This window comes from Geotrypetes seraphini, chromosome 10 (genome assembly GCF_902459505.1).
Source record: "Geotrypetes seraphini chromosome 10, aGeoSer1.1, whole genome shotgun sequence".
NCBI classification, from domain to species: Eukaryota; Metazoa; Chordata; class Amphibia; order Gymnophiona; family Dermophiidae; genus Geotrypetes; species Geotrypetes seraphini.
In genome coordinates, this window is record NC_047093.1 from 45,496,396 (window position 1) to 45,517,991 (window position 21,596).

At 40.6% G+C, this 21,596-nt stretch overlaps 1 protein-coding gene across 3 annotated transcripts in view; it reads left to right on the top strand.

Moving 5' to 3' along the window:
* The window catches only part of SHISA6 (shisa family member 6), a 417,913-nt gene that overhangs the window by 230,275 nt on the left and 166,042 nt on the right, over positions 1–21,596 (top strand). The window lies entirely within an intron of this gene.

Consider the following 21,596-nt stretch of genomic DNA (forward strand, 5'->3'; position numbering starts at 1 on the left):
TTTTAAGAGCACTGTCCTCACGTTCCAACTATTGGATTTGTCTTTGAAGCCCACTCCAGCCCATTCTAATCTGTCTTGTTATATATGAGACCTAGACCATAGAAGTCCACCCGGCACTGTCCTCACGTTCCAACTACTGGAGTTGTCTCTGAAGCCCTCTTCAGTCCATCCTAAAACTGTCCTGCCATGTCTAGGACACAGACCTAGGAAGTCTGCCTGGCACTGGCATAGTTCTTTGCAGCCAGAGTCGCCATAATCACCACTTGCCATATCAACACAGATGCAGTCATTTAAGTTTTGTTTTTTATACTATCCAATTTTTAATTAGGGATCCTCTATGTTTACCCCACACCTTTTTGAATCCCATCACCCTGCTTGTATCCATCACCTCCTTTGAAAGAGCATTCCAGGCATTGGCCACCCTCTCTGTATAAAAGAATTTCCTGATGTTACTTCTAAGTCTACCACGCCACAACTTCAATTCGTGTCCTCTAGTTCTACCATTTCCCCTTCTCTGGAAACAATTTGTTTCTATATTACCGGTAATACTTTCAAGTGTTTAAACCTCTGTATCATATCTTCCCATTCCTTCTTTCCTCTACAGCAGGGGTAAGCTATTCCAGTCCTCGAGAGCCACAGACAGGTCAGGTTTTCAGGATATCCACAATGAATATGTATGAGATAGATTTGCATGCACCGCCTCCTTGAGATGCAAATCTATCTCATGCATATTTATTGTGGATAGCCTGAAAACCTGACCTGCCTGTGGCTCTCGAAGACCGGAATTGCCTACCCCTGCTCTAGAGCACATATTCAGGTCTTATAAACGATCTCACATAAATTACTGACCAGTGTAACAATTTATCCTTTGGCAATAAGTTGCATATTTTGTTGGATGGAGTGTTGGCAGAAGTCACACATACATACATGCATATATTATGCATCTTAATGTACTTGTATAAAATACAGTAACACTGTAAATTAAAAATACACTAGTAGCATCACTGATTTGCTTTGCTACTGCTTTGCAACCTACTAATTCCTCACATTAGTACACTCTGTTCATCACTCAGTTCGCCCAGCGTTTTATCATGGTTTCTTCTTTCCCTCAGAGATCCTCGGTGATTGACCTATGCCTTCTTGAATTCAGATATTATCCTTGTTTCCATCATCTCTTATTTGAAGGCTGCTCCACATACTCACCACCCTTTCTATAAATATTTCTTTAGATTACTCCTGAGCCTATCCTATTTCACCTTCATCCTTTGGCATCTCATTCCAGAGCTTATGTTCGAATGAAAGAGGCTCGCTTTTTGTGCATTTGTGAGTATTTCACTGAGGTGCTTAAATATCTCTCTCCTAAACCCCTGATCTTGCTTTTCCTCAAAGACTACATGGGATTTAAGACTATTATTACATCCTTTGCAGTTTATTTCCTGGTATACGCAATAGACTTCAGATGGTGTCTGAGTTTCCTAAGCCTACAACAGGAATGCAATTGGGCAGATAAGATCCTTCTCTATTATCCTTTAGTTTTCTAAAACAAGTTCAGTCCTCAAGGGCTGCAAACATGTAAGGTTTTCAGAATACCCCTAATAAATATGCATGAGAAAGATTTGCATGACCTCTACGGGCTAGATTCACTAACCTCCTTTCCGTGCCCAATCCGTGGCCGATCCTTGCAGGCCCGACCAATTCATAACACAAAAAAATTAAAATTAGGGCGATAGGAGGAACGCCCTCCACCGACCACACGGATCACTAGTGTGTGATCCTGACATATGCACAGGCCATCTGCTTTCTCTGCAGATGATCTGTGCATGTGTTTTGTGTCCTTTTTTGCTGGGTTTTGGTTTTCTTTATGGGCCCCGACTCTCCTGCTCTCTGCCCCTTCCAGCTGAGCCCTGCTCTTGCCGCCCTGACTCTCTTGCTCTCTGCTGCCCTGCCCCTCAGAGAAGCCCCGCTTTAAAACCACAGGCTCACACCGTGGGGAAGGGTGGCAGAGAGCAGGAGAGTCAGGGCGGCATCTGCATCTGTTATCTGTTTTCCACTGGCACTGCTTTGGACTGGCCAAGCACACGGAGGTTGACTGGACTAAACAGTTTGACCCAACATCTGCCCAAGCTGAAGACCACTGTTCTTGCTTTTCTTTTTAGCAATGTTGTCTGCTGTTTTTTTTTTTTTTTTTTTTTTTGCAAGTTCCATGGAAGGGGCAGGCAGCAAAGAGGCAGAGATAGGTTGCAGGGCTGGGATTTAAAGCAGAGGACAGTGGGAAAGGACATTTGCAACTGGTTCCCAGCAGTCGCTTCTTATGTTGATCGGCCAGCCCAGTCGGTTTACAATAGCATCCCTGCCTACTTTGCATGCCGTTCCCCTCATTTGCATGCACGGATTGGAATCGGATCAGCACAGAGGTATGTGAATTGGGCCGGAGTAAAATTGGGTCGCAAAGGGGTCACAAACCAATCGGTACACGATACGTTTGCTTAGTGAATCTAGCCCTACATCCTATGTATGCACATCTCTTTCATGCATATCCGTGAGGGATATCCTGAAAAACTGGTTTGCTTGCAGCTCTCAAGGAAGGAACTTGGGCAAGCCTGTTCTAAAAGTTACATTATAACATGTGTAAGCACAGAAAACCTCATAGAACACAAACTAGAAAGAAAAAAAAATAATAAAATCCCCGATTTATAAATGAGTTAAGCTAGTTCTCTTATGTTGGTTGAATGTGGCTGTAGTCCAGCTAGTACGACATACGTCTTGAATGATTGCCAGAATTAACGTTGCAAACCAAGATAGAGCATAGCATTCAGCTCTTGAGAGGCAATTCAGATTTTTTTTTCTTTAAATTTCTTCAAACTCACTTTTACCCTTCACTTGGTTTAGAGGTTGATGGCCTGCTAATCTTCCCGGCAATAGAATGAATGTCATTTGATCTTGGATAAATATTTTAATGGGATATTTATTGGAAATGATATACATTTAACTAGTTCAAAATGATCTACAGTCAATACTAATGAAATTAATGGTAATGAGGAAGCGTGAGGTACTTGGAATATAAATTAAGTTCATCATAGTGGGCTCAGAAGAAACGTGACAGCATTTCCTCCCTCTACATCTGGACTCTACCTTGAAAGAAATCTGGGTGCTGTACACATGGACTGTATTTATGTACACATAGAGGGCATTTATGAAAGATTTCTTCCACAGGCAGTGAAGAATATTTAAAATGTGTGGATTATCTTCTGATCTGCAGGGAACGTACAATGGATATACTCTTGTATTACGGATGTGAACATAACTCTAGAACTCACAATAACAAATGGGTGTCATTTAGCGCATGCTAAAATGCCGCACACGCTAGCCACTACCACCTCCTTTTAAGCAGGCAGTAGCTTTTCGGCTAGCGTGCGCTATAGTGTGCGTTAATCTTGTGCGTGCGCTAAAAATGGTAGCGCACCTTCATTAAAGGAGCCCTAATGGCCCCTTTTACAAAGCCGTGCTAGCGGCGGCTCTGCACTAATGGCCCCGAAGCCCATAGAGATTTAAAGGACTTTGGGGCTGTTGCCGCGCAGATTTGTAAAAGAGGCAGTAAATCTCATTGGATTCCAATTAATCATCGTATCAACTTCAAAATTTCACTTTTAGTATTCAAAACCCTATCTACTAATGAACCTCAATTTATTGATAAATTACTCATCCCTTATAGCATTTCGCATTCTCTCCAGTCTATTAATCAAAAGCTTATAGTAATCCCCTCTTTGAAAGTTATTGGAACACGACAACACAATATGTTTTCAGTGATGGCACCGCAGTTTTGGAACGCCATGCCACAGCATTTAAGAGTGGAAAATGATTTGAGTCGTTTTAAAAGTAATTTCAAAAGTTTTCTTTTTAAAGACGCTTTTAACCTTTAAATTATGTTTAATCATTATATATGTATGTTTCTTTCTTTGATTGCACTCTTCCCTTCCTATTGGTTTTTTTTCCATATATGGTTCTGCTCTGTACTTTAAAAATACTGAATTGTAGTTCTGTTCCCTCTTATCTGGGATGTCCAACCTTTTGGCTTCCTTGGGCCGCATTGGCCCCAAAAAATGTTTCTGGGGCCGCGCAAACACTGCAGCATGATAGAGGAGGGAGCCGGCAAGACGGTAAACACCCGGGGACAGCAGAGGAAAATACTGCATCGCCCTCAACCGGGGCTGCACAAAATACTTCACGGGGCTGCATGCGGCCCTCGGGCTGCAGGTTGGACACCCCTGGTCTAACCTATTATTTTAAATTGTATGTCTAAATATATGTTTATATTTTTATCGATTTTGTACCTTGCTTAGTAAAACTAAATAAGCAATTCATCAAACTCAAATAAAACTTGATCCTTGTTGAGGCAAGAATTGGACGCTCAACATGGGTTCAGAAAAAAATAATTAAGCCATGGGGAACAGTTTGTGCCTGTTCCCCAGTCTTTGTTCCCTGCAACATCTGATAGTGTATAACTTGCCAACATTTCCTTGCAATCTCCCCATGAAATATCAAGCAAGTGTACTGGGCTCTGAATGGGCATACACTCAATGGCGTGCGGTCAGGGCCTTCAGATGATTCGCTCCACCCCCTAAAGGCCCTGAGGGTACTGCTCTGAATTTTATTGTTTGAGCAGGCAACAGGCAAATGCTGCTTAGCCAATCAAATTCAGATCAGTACTGTCAGGGCCTTCAGGAGGGTTTAGAGAATCCCCAGCCCAAAAGCCCTGCTTTTTTTTATTGTTGTTTGTTAATTTACTTTTTGTTTGATACAGTTTGATAGGTTGAGCAGGCTGCCTACTCAACAAATTGAACTGTATCAAGCAAAAAGTAAACCAAAAAAACAGGGCTATACAGCTGGGGATTCACTGAATCCCCTGAAAGCCCTCACCACACACAACTGCATACACTAGTACACTAGTTATAGCAGAAGCAATAAACTCTGGCAGCCAAGGTGAAGGATTTATTCATGTAAAAGCTGGCATGAAAGCAGTGAAGGCTTCGGATCTTTGGGCTGGGGCAGTATTTGTAAGGTATGACTATATCATAGAGATGTCCAGTGTCTACCTGCGAGAGGTATATTATCTTAACTGAACAGAGACTGATATCCCTTGCTAAATTGGCTTTTTGAAGAGACAAAAATCACTGGGGATAAAGGAGATCCTCAATCCCTCTACTTCACGTACTGCGCAGAAGAGTCTGCCAAAATGTAAACATGCTGGGTAGAAAGTATAAATTCTCATATTGATCTGGTAGGGCATCAACATCTATTTCTCTTCTGAACTGGGAAATAAACTGGGGGAAGAAGTGTGGCATAGTGGTTAGAGCTACAGCCTCAGCAACCTGAGTTTGTGAGTTAAAATCCACACTGCTCCCTGTGACCCTGGACATCGCTCAATTGCCCCAGGTATACTAGCTAGTTGTGAGCCCACCAAGATAGACAGGGTAAAATGCTTAAGTACCTGAATAAATTAATGTAAACCATTCTGAGCTCCCTTGAGATAATAGTATAGAAAATGAGATAAAAATAATAAAATAAACCTGCCCCAAACGTGCTAATTGTGTACATTTGGGTTTTCTATATGCATATCCAAGCTTTATAAAATATGAATTTAGACTTTTGATGTGAGATAAACATTAAGTACTGCCTTATTCACATCTCAAATGCAAATAGACCCTCTAAAATGACTGCCTAAGTTAAAATGACACTGGCCATTTAACAAGCTGGTCATCCTGCCAGCTGAATATCAGCTCCCATGCTTTTAATTGCTTCCTGAGGATAGCATATTACCATAATGAGTGACCGTCACTGGTCTGAGGCTGGTTCATTCCTGGTAGCTATTAACAATGCTAAAATAAAACAGAAATGTAATGATTTTCATCTAATTTCAAGCTAGCAACTTAACATCTCCCATGTCATTTCAACTGAACGCACATCTTTACCCTTGAGGTGAAGCAGGAAAGCTGTGCCTGGACTTTGAAGGAAAATCTGTCTATTAAATGTCAAAATGTATGGCCTTTCAGTGCTATATTTATTTATTTTAAAATTTATATACCGTATATTATCTATATGGTTTATATCAGGGGTGTCCAACCTGCAGCCCGAGGGCTGCATGCGGCCCCATGATGTATTTTGTGCGGCCCCGGTTGAGGGCGATGCAGTGTTTTCCTCTGCTGCCCCCGGGTGTTTACTGTCTTGCCGGCTCCCTCCTCTGTCTTGCTGCAGCATTTGCATGTTTGTGCGGCCTCAGAAACATTTTTTCGGCCAATGAGGCCCAGGGAAGCCAAAAGGTTGGACACACCTGGTTTACATGATCACAGTCATAAACATTGGACAAACAAGCATTTTAACTAAAAAAAAAACAAAAACCTGTACCATAAAATTTGATCATTAATCAAATAATACTTTGGCAGGTATTTACATTATGTAAAATCTCAACTCAGAAAGGCACTAACAAACAATTGTGTCTTTCAACATCTTTTAAAAACCCATTCTGACAGTGCAAAATCGCAAAACATCTGGCAGAGCATTCCAGAGTTTTGCACCTCCCATCAATAACATAGTCCCACCAATCTTGGAATGAGAAATTACCTTCCCCCCTCTCCTCCCTAAGCATACTTTCATGCTATTTTCCGACCTCAAACTCCTTCTTGGCTGATAGAGTTCAAAAATTCCTTTCAGAACAGCAGGAGATACATGATGCAAAATCTGATGTATTATGGACAAGACTTTGAAATGCATTCTTTGCTGCATTGGCAACCAGTGCAACTGTTTCAAAACCGGCATTATATGAGACATTCTGGGGATACCTGTAACCAGTCTTGCAGCAGAGTTGATCAACATCTGCAGAGCTCTCCTAAGTATAGTGATCTCCTAAATAGAGTTGATCAACATCTGTAGAGACTCTTAAGTTTAGTGAGTTCCTAAGAAGAGTTGATCTCCTAAGTAGAGTTGATCAACATCTGCAGAGACTCCTAAGTATAGTGTGTTACAGTAATCCACCCTACTCAGAATCAATGCCTGCACAACACTATGAAAATCATAAGCCAGTAACATTGGTTTCAAGTGATAAATAGTAATAGTAGTAAATCCATTCCTCACCCTCAGATGAATGTGCTTTAGCTGAATAAAGGAGAAGACAGGAACAGAAAAATTTCTGTGGGCCCTGGGGGGGGGAGAGGGAAGCAGCTGAAAGGACTGCTCAAAGGAAAGGGATCCCTTGCACAGCTTATGTGAACTGCAAGCCAAAAGCAAAAAGAGAGCCTAGTGTTTTTGAGGATATTTCCACTCACATCCTGCAAATCTCAGGTATAAATTACACGCTGCTACTTTTATTGAAAAAAATTAATCATGTGGCAAATTTAAAAAGGTTATATTGGTTTCCAGCCTTGCATCAATTGCCATTATTTGTCTTCTTAATTTATAATAAAGAGAGGGGATGAACTGGTTTGTGGGCAAAAGCTCCAGGGAAATTTTATTTTCAAATAAGACTGTTAATCTTGGTAAGGAAATTACAGCAAAATTTGCCTTTGTACCCCGCCTGCATTTCATTTGGCATGTACCACATCATGCCTCTTCAGCACTGAACTATAGTATTTCTGAGCCAACAAAAAGCCTTTTAGGAGGAGAATCTTTTAAGAATAAGCATGAGTTTCGCAGTAGAATTTTCATCACATGCTATAAACTGCATGTAATTCATGTGTGTGTGTGTGTGTGTTTTTCCACTAAGGAAATGTAATACCAGCTGAGCTCACAGTTATCAGAATTTGTTGCCAGGGGGATCTAATCAAGGAATCTAACATAAGCAGACTCACAAGAGGTTTGGACTAATTCCTGGAAGAAAAATCCATAATTAGTTATTAACCAGGGAGACTGGGGGGAAACAATATATCTGGAAGTTAGAAACAGGAAATTATTATACTCTTTGGCTTCCTGCTAGGCACTTCTAAGGGATCTGAATTGGACACTGTTGGAGATAGGATGCTGGGCATTGTGGACCTTGGTCTGAGCCAATATTCCTCCAATCAATAAAATGTATTATTTGCCAAACAGAAAGGTTTCACCAAAGGAAGCGGGAAAAAAGAATGTTCAAGGTCTTCAGATCGATTTTGAAAATGTGGCTTTACTTCTTGAACAAACTTTAACAGCTGACACGGAGAGAGCTACTCTTTTCGTGTCTTTTGTTTTTGAACAGGACGTAAATATGATCTTGAAATTATATTTCAAGAATTCTCAGAAGTTATTTGGGGGTCAGAAGATATGGTTATATCCTGATGTTTCTAAAACTACTCAGGAGCGAAGAAAGGATTTTCTTTTATTACGTCAAGAGACAATTAAGTTGGGAGCTACATTTCCTCTTGCGTATCCCTGTAAGTGCCTGGTTAGGTACTTGGGTATTAAATACAGTGGAACCTTGGATTACGAGCATAATCCGTTCCAGGAGCATGCTCGTAATCCAAAATGCTCATTTATCAAAGCGAGTTTTCCCATAGGAAATAATGGAAACTCGCTTTGATACGTTCCCACCCACCCCCACCCCCGAGGCCAGGGTGCTGCTCTCCCCCCCGCTCACAAATTCCCCCCCACACGTGATCCAGCACCCCCCGTCCGACCAACTTTAACTCAACCCCCCCCCCCGTCTGGCACCGGCATGAGAACCACTCCCCCCCGGCTCGCAAAGGCCCCCCCTGCACGAATCGGCACCCCCCCCCCCCGCGAGAACAGGAACCCCCCACCCGACCAACTTTAACTCACCCCCCCCTTTGGCACTGGCACGCAGCCCACAAGTGCCAGTGCCGCTTGAAGATCTTCTTCCCAGTCTCTGCCGGCTTTGAGCATGCATCTGCGCATGCTCAAGCCCTTCTAATTCTCCCTCTCGCCGAGATTCGGCGGGTTACTCGCAAACCGAGGTTTGACTGTATACATTTTATTCTCCAGAACACTTGAAACAGTTTCTAGATATCAAGAAAATGGTCAAGGAATGATTGGAAGGGGGATTGTTTAGATTAATTTAGTCGTTGATTCATGTTAAGCCTTTTTCCCTAACTGACTATGTAATTAATTTCTCCTTATATATACGATGACTACCCCCGTTATTATTATTATGGTCTAAGAAAGGATATTAAGATATGGTTATTATATGATTTTTACTTTCAATAATTTTTCTTTCCTGTGTTTCACTCAGCAAGAGTTTTTCTTGTGAACTGTATTTGAAAGTTATAAATAAATAAATCTTAGCATGACTACTGTACAATGAAAACAGTTACTTTTTTTGCACCTTCCTAAACTGAAGATAGGAGGTCTGAATAAGCAGGTCAGGAGGCAGTTCGAAATTTTGGGCCTTGAAACTCAAAGGTGGATTCGAAGAATGATTTCCTCCAAACTTGACATGGAGAGGGAAGAAGTAATTTATAGCACTGAGTCATTCTTGAGTTATAGAAAGAGTGTGAAACTTTAATGGCTGAAGTTAGCCCAGTCGAGCTTTCTCCAGATATAGCCCTATGAGCCTTACATGCAAGTTTAAATTGAATCCTATACTTGACTGGCAGCCAGTATAGTTCTACCAGCATGGGACTGGCCCTCTCAAATCGGGCCTTATGGAAAATCAGTTTAGCAGTTTTGTTCTGGAGTCGTTGCAGTCTCTGAAGTCCTTTTTTTATGATGTTGCAATATAAAAGGCTCCTTTTACAAAGGTGTGCTAGGAATAGCGCGCGTTAAATTCCCGAGCGCGCTAGCCACTACCACCTCCTTTTTAGCTTCCGTGCGCTATAGTGCGCGGTAATTTTGTGCGTGCGCTAAAAACCCTAGCGCACCTTCGTAAAAGGAGCCCAAAGAGTTGCAATAATCTAGATATGGAAGTAGAATTGCTTGAGTCACTGTCCAAAAACTAGTCGGGCTCAGGACTGATCTTATTGTCCTCATCTGCCTCAATCTGAAGAATAATCTTTTGAACAGTGAGGTAATCTGCTCGCTCATGGTGAGATTGTTATTATTATTTGTCTTGTAGATTTTACCAGGGAGCCATTCTGGAGCTAATTCTACAAAGAAGGTGCAACATTTACATGATATAGTACATGCATACAGTATATGGTTAGAATACTAGTATTGAAATGGTTAACTGTTGTTTGAAATACTGCTCTGGCCTACATAGCTGGAAACAGTGTACAATCTGCTGACATCATCTGCTTGAAATGTATGTCCCTGCCTTACCACATTGTAAGCTAAATAGATAAAAGTTTGAGCCATGATGTACCCTGCCCTCCTGAACATGTAACAGTTAGAACTGCAAGGCTTACATAAGCAGGTAAATGAACTAACTTCCTATAGGACTATAAGTTGTACCCCTGAAGCTATCACAAGTGCTGGCTTAGGACCAATAATAATTGTAGAAAAGTTATAGAAGTAACAAATGAGAAGTTGTAGATTTTGCATATATTAGTTTGTGAAAAGGGCATAAAAGTCCGTGCATTTCCTGTTTCTGGCACTCTTGTAAGCAGGCTGCTCACTGCACAAGAGTCCGGCATGCTGTAAATAAACCTCTTGTACTTTCTTCACACCTCTGACTTTGTGTGTTCAAGTGACCTTTCAGTATATCCCTATGTTTGTGCATGTACCTATTAATACCAAGAATCTTGATACAAGTTATTCTGTTAATACATGCAAATCATCCTAACCATGCACTTTACAGGTAGGCAGAGTCTTCGTAGAGTCTGAACAGGACTGATACTTATGCACATATCCTATAAGATTTGACAATCTTCATGAGAAGACAAGTATTTTTTAATTTTTTATATTTTTGAGTAGAAAAAACGTTAAGGGCCCCCTTTACAAAGCTGTGGTAGTGATTCTCTCTTGGCAAATGCACCAAAGCTCATAGGAATTAAATGAGCTTTGATGCATTTGCTGCAAGGGAATCGCTATCACAGCTTTGTAAAAGGAATCCTAAAACATGCTAAAATATAACATAATAATGGGTCATTATCAATTATAATGAATATTGGACCTATGATGAGGTAGGTGTGTAGAGATTAAAGGTGATAAAGAGCTGAACCTTTGAGTGGCATCACTGAGGTCCATTATTAATAATATAAAAGAGGGCAGGAACAATTTCTTTGGTACCTGGCATACCCTATAAGATACATGTATATTTCTAGCATCTATGCATAAACTGTACACTAGCTCTATGGCAAGTGTAAGTGTTCATACCTCATCATACACCCACTTCCCCCACTATTCTATTCGAGGGGGTGCTGAAAAGTTCTCAGTCCAACCAACCAACTTTCTAAATTCTGAGTGTTATTTTGCCACTGTACTTGAAAAAGAATGTTAACTTTTTTCGTTAAGTGCCAATTTGCAGAAATGAAATTCTCTATCTTGATATTGCTTCAGATCATTGACTGAATCATTCTCTTCTTGATTGAGCTGAAAACTTTTTAGGCACTAGAGATATTTTACCCCCCTCCCCCCTCCCCACACACACACACTTTACTAAGCCATGGTAGTTTCTACTGTGGCCCAGAGCGCTAAATGCAGAAATGTGACATAAAGTTAGAAATGTCTAAGAGTCCTCTGGGCTTATGAAATAGGCTTATCAAATCAAGTAGCCACAGCTTAGTAATAGGGGGTAGTTAAGCATAACATTTTAGTTCTAGTTTATATAGATTCATCCTTTTGTCACATATGTCTGTCACAAGCTCTATCGGGCAAGAACTGTCTCTTGCATGTTTAAGGTTGTTGCTGTTGTCCTCTTCCAAAAATTTTAGTTCTAATTCAATTCTCATTCCAGTCATATACATAAGACAAATAATTTCAGTTCAAGCAAAACAGACACAATAATTCCAGTTTTTATCAGTCCTTTTCTGAACATTTTAGTTCCTATTCAGGTCTTCAGTTCAAGCTCATATACAGTATATGGAAAATTTGTGCTCCTCTGAAGCCATTTTTTGCTAAGAAAAAATATATTTTTAAATCGTTCTTATTCTATTCAGGACAGTAAATTTGCTATTCCTGTTTAGTTTTTGTTTTGAAAAAGAAAAAAAAAACACATTATTTTTACTTCTAGTTCTTGTGAACTAATGGTCAAAAATTTTCATTCTGATTCTTATTCTTGTTATTAAAAATATCTCTAATAGGCACCTACCATACTTTCTTTGCTAGAATAGGCATCCTCTGGCACATAACTGTAGGCGAACCATTACAGAGCTGTTCTCTATGTGCAGTTTTTCCTTACTTCCATTTATCTCTCTCAGAAACCTATTATCAGTTTTTCTAAAGTCCTCCTTCTTTCATTTTTCCTGTAATTTTTCTTTTTTAATTTGGCCATGTAATTTCTTCTTTGTTCCTTGAGCTTCCAGACAAACTGGAATGAGTTTCTGTTGGGTTATGACATATTTATTAATAACAACCTGGTGATTTTTCCTTTATTTACATATCCCCTTCTAAAAATGTTGAGATATACTACTGCTATAAGGGATAGCATATTTGTGAATGTTATTTACTGTAAGGACACTAGGTGGCACTAATCTGTTTTAGGAGTTTAAATAAGAAGAGTAAACTATTTTTTTCCTCTTATTCCTCTCTTTTTATTGTGGGTTAGTTGCTCTCAATTTGGTTATTGATCTTACTGTTCTTTCTTAGAGGAGATGCTGTTTGCTCCCTCTAGCAGGAAGAAACTCCTACATGATAGATAAAGTCCCTGTTTCAGATTACTGCAGTTCCTGATTGGTGTAGCCTGACTTTAGTACAGGAAGAGGCGGTCATAGCATACCGCGAATTAGTGAGCCCATGATTCACGAACTGCAAATTCACAGAGGAACACTGTATTGTCTTGAGAAGATTAAAAAAATCTAGTTAAAGCCAAACTGTCTGGCGTAGTCAGATTATCAAATTCCCCTTCCCGAGCAGTCTGTTTAATCCCTCTCGATAAATAAGAAACTTGCAACATCAGACCTTTCAAGGGAGAACTATACTGCCTCTTTAAACAATTTACAGGGGAAGATGGGATCTGCAGCAGATAAAATGCAATAGAATTGTTAAAGTGCTAGCCATTAGTAAATAGGAGTCTCAGTGACATGCCATTGGGAGACAAATGGACTCTTCTGGTTCTTGTGTACATTAAGGGATGTTTTGAGCATTGTGCATGATTATAAAGCAGGTGTGCATGAAAGTAAATGCATGGGGAATATTTTATAAATGATGACAAAAATGGGCACCGATAAAAATCAGCACTCAACATTATTCTCTAAAGGGCACTCTGGGATGGGTACTCTTTACAGTGTAGAACACCAATGCAAATACTGCTATTACCCAGCACTACACTTCTACATATAAGCCCAAACAACTAGAAGGGCTTGGGTCTCAGAAACGGAGCCTACGCGCAGCAGTGACACTCACAAACTGGAAGAAATCAGCGTAGTACAATTGCTCCAACTCCAATCATTGACCCCCATACATATTTTTTAAAGCATTTTCAGAAAGCACTTAAAACAGCTAACCCACAATCGGGTCGCAAAAAGGAAGTGTAAGCTAGACACTAAGAAAAACAGCAACCAAATTACTTAGCTTTTTAGTGGTTGACTTTGCTGATTTTGCTGATTTAACTTTATAAAGGAGTGCAGTCGCTAGTGTAAATTTGCCGACGCGGCCAGCGTTTCGCGGAATCATTAATCAAAAGTATCCGCTGCGTCAGGGCCACCAGGACATTCAAGAAGTCAAAGCTTCACTGCAAAATTGAACAAAAAAACAAAAAGAAAGCAATTAGCTCCCAAAAACCTATCAAACAACACACATACAACAACAGCACTTACATTCCAGCACTCGGTCACAGAATTTCAAAGCAAAAGTTAAGATGGCCACCGGCTACGTTTTATAGCCCTTCCGAAATCGGAACGTGATGACATCACACCTCACTAATAAAAATGTTGCCACTCAAAGCATCTGTTCAAGCCAGACGGCCACAGGGTATTCAGTCTATTTATCCAACGTTGTTCTCTTTGAGCTAAAAACCTCCTGAAATCACCTCCTCTCATATTGGGCTGTACTACCTCTAGAATCAGGGCTTTTAAGGACCCAAAATCGTGAGATTTTTCAAGGCAATGTTTAGCTAGAGGAGCCCCCATTATTTTATTTTTGATGTTACTCTTATGTTCTGTAAGACGTGTAGTGAATTTCCGGGAGGTCTGACCCACATACACCAAATCACAAGGGCATTGTATAACATAAATCACCCCCCAGGACTTACAGTCAGAATTGTGACGTAACATGTATTTTTTCTTGTCTCTAGGATTACAAAAGCAGTTAGAGCAAAGCATAATACTACACATTTGACACGCCCCACATGCTTTATGTCCTATCCAAGCATAATCAGACCCTAACCTGATGTTAGGAAGTACAGAAGGACAAAGAATCTCCTTCAAGTTCCTGGTTCTCCGGAAAGCAATCCTCAAATTATAGGTTTTAAACGTACCTGAGGTACGTAAAATCGCCCAGTGTTTTTTAAGGGAGCTAACCAAACGATGGCATTGGCTCGAATAGGTTACTACACATGTCATGTGTTGTTCACCTAATTTCAAAGCCTCAGATCTCCTAGGCGTGAAAAGGCCCTCCCTATTACAGTATAACGCTCTTTTGTATGCTGCAGAAACAACTTTTGCAGGGTAACCCCGAGTCAAAAATTTTTTCTTTAAACCAACAGCTTGTTTTTTAAATTCTATTTTAGAGGAGCAAATTCTCCGAATCCGCAAAAACTGAGAATACGGAAGACTTTTTTTCAGAGAACTTGAATGGGCACTGGAATAATGCAGGGTAGAATTACAGTCAGTGGGCTTGGTGAACACAGACGTATGAAAAGCCCCTTCCCTAATTTCAACAGAAACATCAAGAAAAGAGATCTGATTGATGTTACAAACATGAGTAAAGCGCACTTTAGGATGACAAGCATCTAGGTACACAAAAAATTTTTCCAAATCATTCATACTCCCATTCCAGACCAGAAAAATATCATCAATATATCTGGTCCAGAAGGCCACCTGTTGAAAAAATTCACACTCATATACCCAGTCACGTTCAAACTTGTCCATAAACAAATTAGCAACGGCAGGGGCCATCGTAATCCCCATCGCTATCCCTGATTTCTGTTGAAACAAGTTTTTTTATGTTTAAGGACCATTTGTTTCAACAGAAATCAGGGATAGCGATGGGGATTACGATGGCCCCTGCCGTTGCTAATTTGTTTATGGACAAGTTTGAACGTGACTGGGTATATGAGTGTGAATTTTTTCAACAGGTGGCCTTCTGGACCAGATATATTGATGATATTTTTCTGGTCTGGAATGGGAGTATGAATGATTTGGAAAAATTTTTTGTGTACCTAGATGCTTGTCATCCTAAAGTGCGCTTTACTCATGTTTGTAACATCAATCAGATCTCTTTTCTTGATGTTTCTGTTGAAATTAGGGAAGGGGCTTTTCATACGTCTGTGTTCACCAAGCCCACTGACTGTAATTCTACCCTGCATTATTCCAGTGCCCATTCAAGTTCTCTGAAAAAAAGTCTTCCGTATTCTCAGTTTTTGCGGATTCGGAGAATTTGCTCCTCTAAAATAGAATTTAAAAAACAAGCTGTTGGTTTAAAGAAAAAATTTTTGACTCGGGGTTACCCTGCAAAAGTTGTTTCTGCAGCATACAAAAGAGCGTTATACTGTAATAGGGAGGGCCTTTTCACGCCTAGGAGATCTGAGGCTTTGAAATTAGGTGAACAACACATGACATGTGTAGTAACCTATTCGAGCCAATGCCATCGTTTGGTTAGCTCCCTTAAAAAACACTGGGCGATTTTACGTACCTCAGGTACGTTTAAAACCTATAATTTGAGGATTGCTTTCCGGAGAACCAGGAACTTGAAGGAGATTCTTTGTCCTTCTGTACTTCCTAACATCAGGTTAGGGTCTGATTATGCTTGGATAGGACATAAAGCATGTGGGGCGTGTCAAATGTGTAGTATTATGCTTTGCTCTAACTGCTTTTGTAATCCTAGAGACAAGAAAAAATACATGTTACGTCACAATTCTGACTGTAAGTCCTGGGGGGTGATTTATGTTATACAATGCCCTTGTGATTTGGTGTATGTGGGTCAGACCTCCCGGAAATTCACTACACGTCTTACAGAACATAAGAGTAACATCAAAAATAAAATAATGGGGGCTCCTCTAGCTAAACATTGCCTTGAAAAATCTCACGATTTTGGGTCCTTAAAAGCCCTGATTCTAGAGGTAGTACAGCCCAATATGAGAGGAGGTGATTTCAGGAGGTTTTTAGCTCAAAGAGAACAACGTTGGATAAATAGACTGAATACCCTGTGGCCGTCTGGCTTGAACAGATGCTTTGAGTGGCAACATTTTTATTAGTGAGGTGTGATGTCATCACGTTCCGATTTCGGAAGGGCTATAAAACGTAGCCGGTGGCCATCTTAACTTTTGCTTTGAAATTCTGTGACCGAGTGCTGGAATGTAAGTGCTGTTGTTGTATGTGTGTTGTTTGATAGGTTTTTGGGAGCTAATTGCTTTCTTTTTGTTTTTTTGTTCAATTTTGCAGTGAAGCTTTGACTTCTTGAATGTCCTGGTGGCCCTGATGCAGCGGATACTTTTGATTAATGATTCCGCGAAACGCTGGCCGCGTCGGCAAATTTACACTAGCGACTGCACTCCTTTATAAAGTTAAATCAGCAAAATCAGCAAAGTCAACCACTAAAAAGCTAAGTAATTTGGTTGCTGTTTTTCTTAGTGTCTAGCTTACACTTCCTTTTTGCGACCCGATTGTGGGTTAGCTGTTTTAAGTGCTTTCTGAAAATGCTTTAAAAAAATATGTATGGGGGTCAATGATTGGAGTTGGAGCAATTGTACTACGCTGATTTCTTCCAGTTTGTGAGTGTCACTGCTGCGCGTAGGCTCCGTTTCTGAGACCCAAGCCCTTCTAGTTGTTTGGGCTTATATGTAGAAGTGTAGTGCTGGGTAATAGCAGTATTTGCATTGGTTCTCTACTATATATTTATATATACTGCTGGGGTATTGTGTTGTAGTTTATACTCTTTACAGTGTGGCATTGAGTGCCAAATTCTGCACTCAACTTGGGCACAAGGACTTATGCCAGCTGGAACCTGATATAAATCATGGCACACGAACTGGGTGTGAATTCCCACTGTTTTGCAACACTGCACACATGTTTTGTGAATATCCATGCTCCGCCCATGCCCCTGCCGTGGCCACACTCCCTTTTGAGTTATACATGGTAAGGGCCAGATCAAGGCCCAAATCATAATTAGTGTCAATTAAGTGTTTGTTAACTCCAGTATGTCAATCATTGGAGCCCATTGACTATTTTGGGCACTGATCTCATATCTGCACACAAATTTGGGTACCCTTTATAGAATCTGGGAATATTGTGTAGTTAATTTTTTTTTTTTTTTTTTTATAAGAAGACAAGAAACAGACCATATGAAGAATCCAGGATAATTTTTTCAGCACTGGTGGAAGCTGTTGTGTCAAAAAAAACAAAAAACCAACAACTGGGAAACTAGAGATGTTTCCAAACACAAACTTTTATTAAAAGCAGAGATTCAGTTCTGTAAATGTAAAAAAACAGAAAATTCAATGCTGCAGGAATTTCGGTACAGAAAACTGGACCTTCTTCAGGAGTCTGCAAATAGATTAAACAAGTAGAGGGGCATAATCAAAACATACGTCTAAGTCCGATTTGGCACTAGACGCCCTAAGTCAGCAGTGAGAAAATGCCCATTTTTGAAAAATATATCTAGAATATTTGGAGTGGGGGGAAATCATCTATCTGGACGTCCAGGTTATTGTTCATCCAGACCACCAGGATGTCTATGTTTATACCACATTTTCGACCAAAATTTCATCCAAGTCCCAAACACCCAGAACAAGACCATTTAGACGTAGGAGGGTCCAATATTGTAATGGACTGGCCATCCAGCCATGGCAACAGAGGTGGACAATGCTGTGAACTTCACAAAAAAGTTGCCACATAAACATCTCACCAGAACTCTCTTATAGGTTATGATGAGCCCCCCCACAATACCCCCAAAACCCACTATACCCACAACCCAAATATCCCTTATGGCTGCAGGTGGAACCTATATGGCAGTAGAGTGGGATTTGGCGGGGCACACTTAGTGGTTAGAGTGGCTTATGGGCCTGGATCCTCCTCTCTATGGTTCACTAGCCCAGCCCCCAGGCTATTTAAGAAATCTGTGCACAGCTCTACTAGGCTTTCCTATACCAGGTGCTGATGTTCTGGAGACACGTATGTACTTTTTTTTACTTTGTCTCTGCAGTGGTTATCTAGTCACTTTGGCACTTATACCTGTGTTTACATCGTCTAACTCACAACATTTACGTTTCATCCAGATGTCTAATAAAACATTCGATTATCGCTATAGGACGACTAAGTTTAGGTCGGTCCCCCATCCCACCCACATACTGCCCTAACCACTCCTCCAGATATGCCCCTTTCAGCTCTGGGCGCACAACGGCATTCAGAGGCATAAAAAGTCCTGCAACATGTCCAGAAAGTTGGTTTGATTATCGGCACTTCGACAACCTGTCTTTTAGATCATCCAAGTGCCGACTTGGGTGGATATTTATTTTGATTATGAGACCCATAGTCATTGGAATAAGAGCATCCACAGATAGATTAAAATATAAAAATATGCAATTAAGTTTAAGATATAAAAACAAACATATAAATAGATATGAAATATAATATGTACTCAGCATAAAAAAGCATACCACTAAATGGTCCATTTACAACTACTACTACTTAGCACTTATATAGTGCTAAAAGGCGTATGCAGTGCTATACATTTTGACATTTATAGACGATCCCTGCTCAGAAGAGCTTACAATCTAACTTGGACAGACAGACATGACATATAGGGTTGGGGATGCAGAACCCAAGGTGAGAGGAGTTAGGAGTCAAAAACAATCTCAAAGAGGCAGACTTTTAACTGGGCCTTGAACACCACCAGAGGTGGAGGCCGCCATAGGGATTTGGGTAGCTTGCTCCAAGCTTATTGGGCAGCAAGGCAGAAGGGGCGGAGTCTGGAGTTGGCAGCCAAAGAGAAGAGCACAGAAAGAAGAGACTTACCAGAGGAGCTCATAGGGGGGATCATAAGGGAAGATAAGTGAAGAGAGATAGTGTGGGGCAGTTGAGTGACTGTAGGGTTATCAGATTTTACTTTAGTAAAATCCAGACTTCTAGACCCGCCCCCAAGCCCATCCAGTTCCACCCTCCCCACATGCGCATGACGTCATTGTGAAGCATCCGCCCATGTGCAGATGCCCTCCTGCCCGATGTGATTTCGAGGAAACTTTTCCAAAACCCGGACAACGTGCCAGGTTTTGAAAAGCCATCCGGACCCCTGGACATGTCCTTGAACAGGAGGACTTGTCCAGGGAAATCCAGACGGCTGGTAACCCTAAGTGAGTGCATTTGTAGGTCAGTAAGAGGAGTTTGAATTGTATTCGGAAATGGATGGGAAGCCAATGAAGTGACTTTAGGAGAGGAGTAACGCGAGCAAAGCGGCTCTCCCGGAATATGAGTCATGCAACTGAATTCTGGACAGAGAACGAGGGAAGCTGAGAGGAGGGTTTAGGAGGAAAGATGAGCAGCTCTGTTTTAGCCATATTCAATTTTAGATGGCGGCAAGACATCCAGGCGGCAATGTTGGACAGGCAGGTTGAGTCTCGGGTCTGGGTTTCAGTAGATATTTGGCGCAGAGAGGTGGATCTGGGAGACGTCAGCATAGAGGTGATACTGGAAGCCATGGAAAAAAATCAGCACTCCATGTGAGCAGGTGTAGATTGAGAAAAGGAGTGGTCCTAGGACAAAGCCTTGAGGTACACCAATTGATAGTGGGAAGGCTGTGGAGGAGGAGGAACCACCATTGCATACACTGAAGGTGTGATGGGAGAGATAGGAAAGCCAGGAGAGGACATAACCCTGCTTTTAACTGATCAACTGTGTTTTAGTAATTAACTTAATCTTGTTTCTTACATTTATTTTCCCAATTCCCTTTTGTGTTTACCTTAAATGTTTCTCACATTTTCTATACCAATTGTATTTCTCCCCCTCTTCCTATTCGTGTCCAGGGGCTTTTCGGTCCTTTTTACCTAGTACGTATTTGTTGTCAGTCATGTAGTTTTTTATTATTATTCAATTAATAATAGATGTGTCATCACAGTAATGTAAGTTTTATTTGTTAAATTTTTGTTTAAATGTTAATTTTAAATTTTGTACAACGCTTTGTAGTTTCGAAAAAGCGTTCAATCAAAAACCTGAATAAACATAAACATAAACTAACCAAAATATATATGAAAAACATTAAAAGAAGGATATTATTATACATAATACATTTGCAGAGCGTCTTCCAACTATATTGAAACTATTATTAAAAACATATACAAATGAAAAGAAGAAAAAGTAAGGCTTTCCACCCAGGAATACTCATTCAAAAATTCTTCACCCTGTTGAGTTGGAAGCATGAAAGAAACTCATTTGTGCCAATTTATTTGAAAGAGAAAGCAGATCCCATCTGTTTCAACCAAGGAACATTTTTGTTATCAGTTAAGCGGCAACTGGTGCATACATGTGAAAGATCAGGATGTGTTTTCATAGCTGTTGGAAGTATCTCAGCCTGTGGTCTGGATGGCCTGAGAAAGTATGAAAAAGACTGAGTGTAAGGCTACACTGCTGCAGGAAAATCTGATTGACCGCTTGAGTTTTTGTGCTGTTTATTCTGCTGCCGTGAGTTAAGCTTCGAGGCCCGATGCACACGAAGAGCTGAGTAAGCCGTAGAGAGTCCTAGGAGTTGCCAGCAAACAGCCCACACCAACAAAAAAAGATATCTCATTAAAATAACGAAAACATATTGAATAATGTAGTCATGTCAGAGAAGGTTGGAATGTGCTGAGGATCGTAGAAATATGCAGAACTGGAAAAGAATTTCTGCCTGTGTCGAGCCCGGTTTAGATTGAGGTCTTTTATTACCCAGCAAACAGCCAGGCACAGATATGCAGCTGAGCGCTGTTCTTTAATTCTGAGCAGCTAGGGCCCTCAGTCATTAGTTAGTAATACGATTCGCTTTATCATAGCACCTCAGTGCCAGAGGTATGCAAATTTCCATCATTAGCTGTCACGCAGTGCTGATGCGCCCGCTTGAAGAAAAGCAAAAGAAGACCAGGAGAAAAACTCCACAATCCAAATCAAACCAACCAACACAGTGGAGATGTTGGTGTGCAATGTTACAAATAAATAACGGGGATTATAAATGCTTAAAGAAAGCACTCACAAATTGTTATTCAAAAAACTAGTGCTCTGAAAATAAACAAAAAAGTGAAAAATATATATAAGAAAATTATATAAGAACCAAATCAACTACAGTGATGAATGTGCTCAAACCACCAGAAACCCACCGATCATAGAAGCAAATGACCATCGAATCGGAGAACCATCATAACACACATCGTTCTCCATAAGCCACCAAGGTCAAAAAGA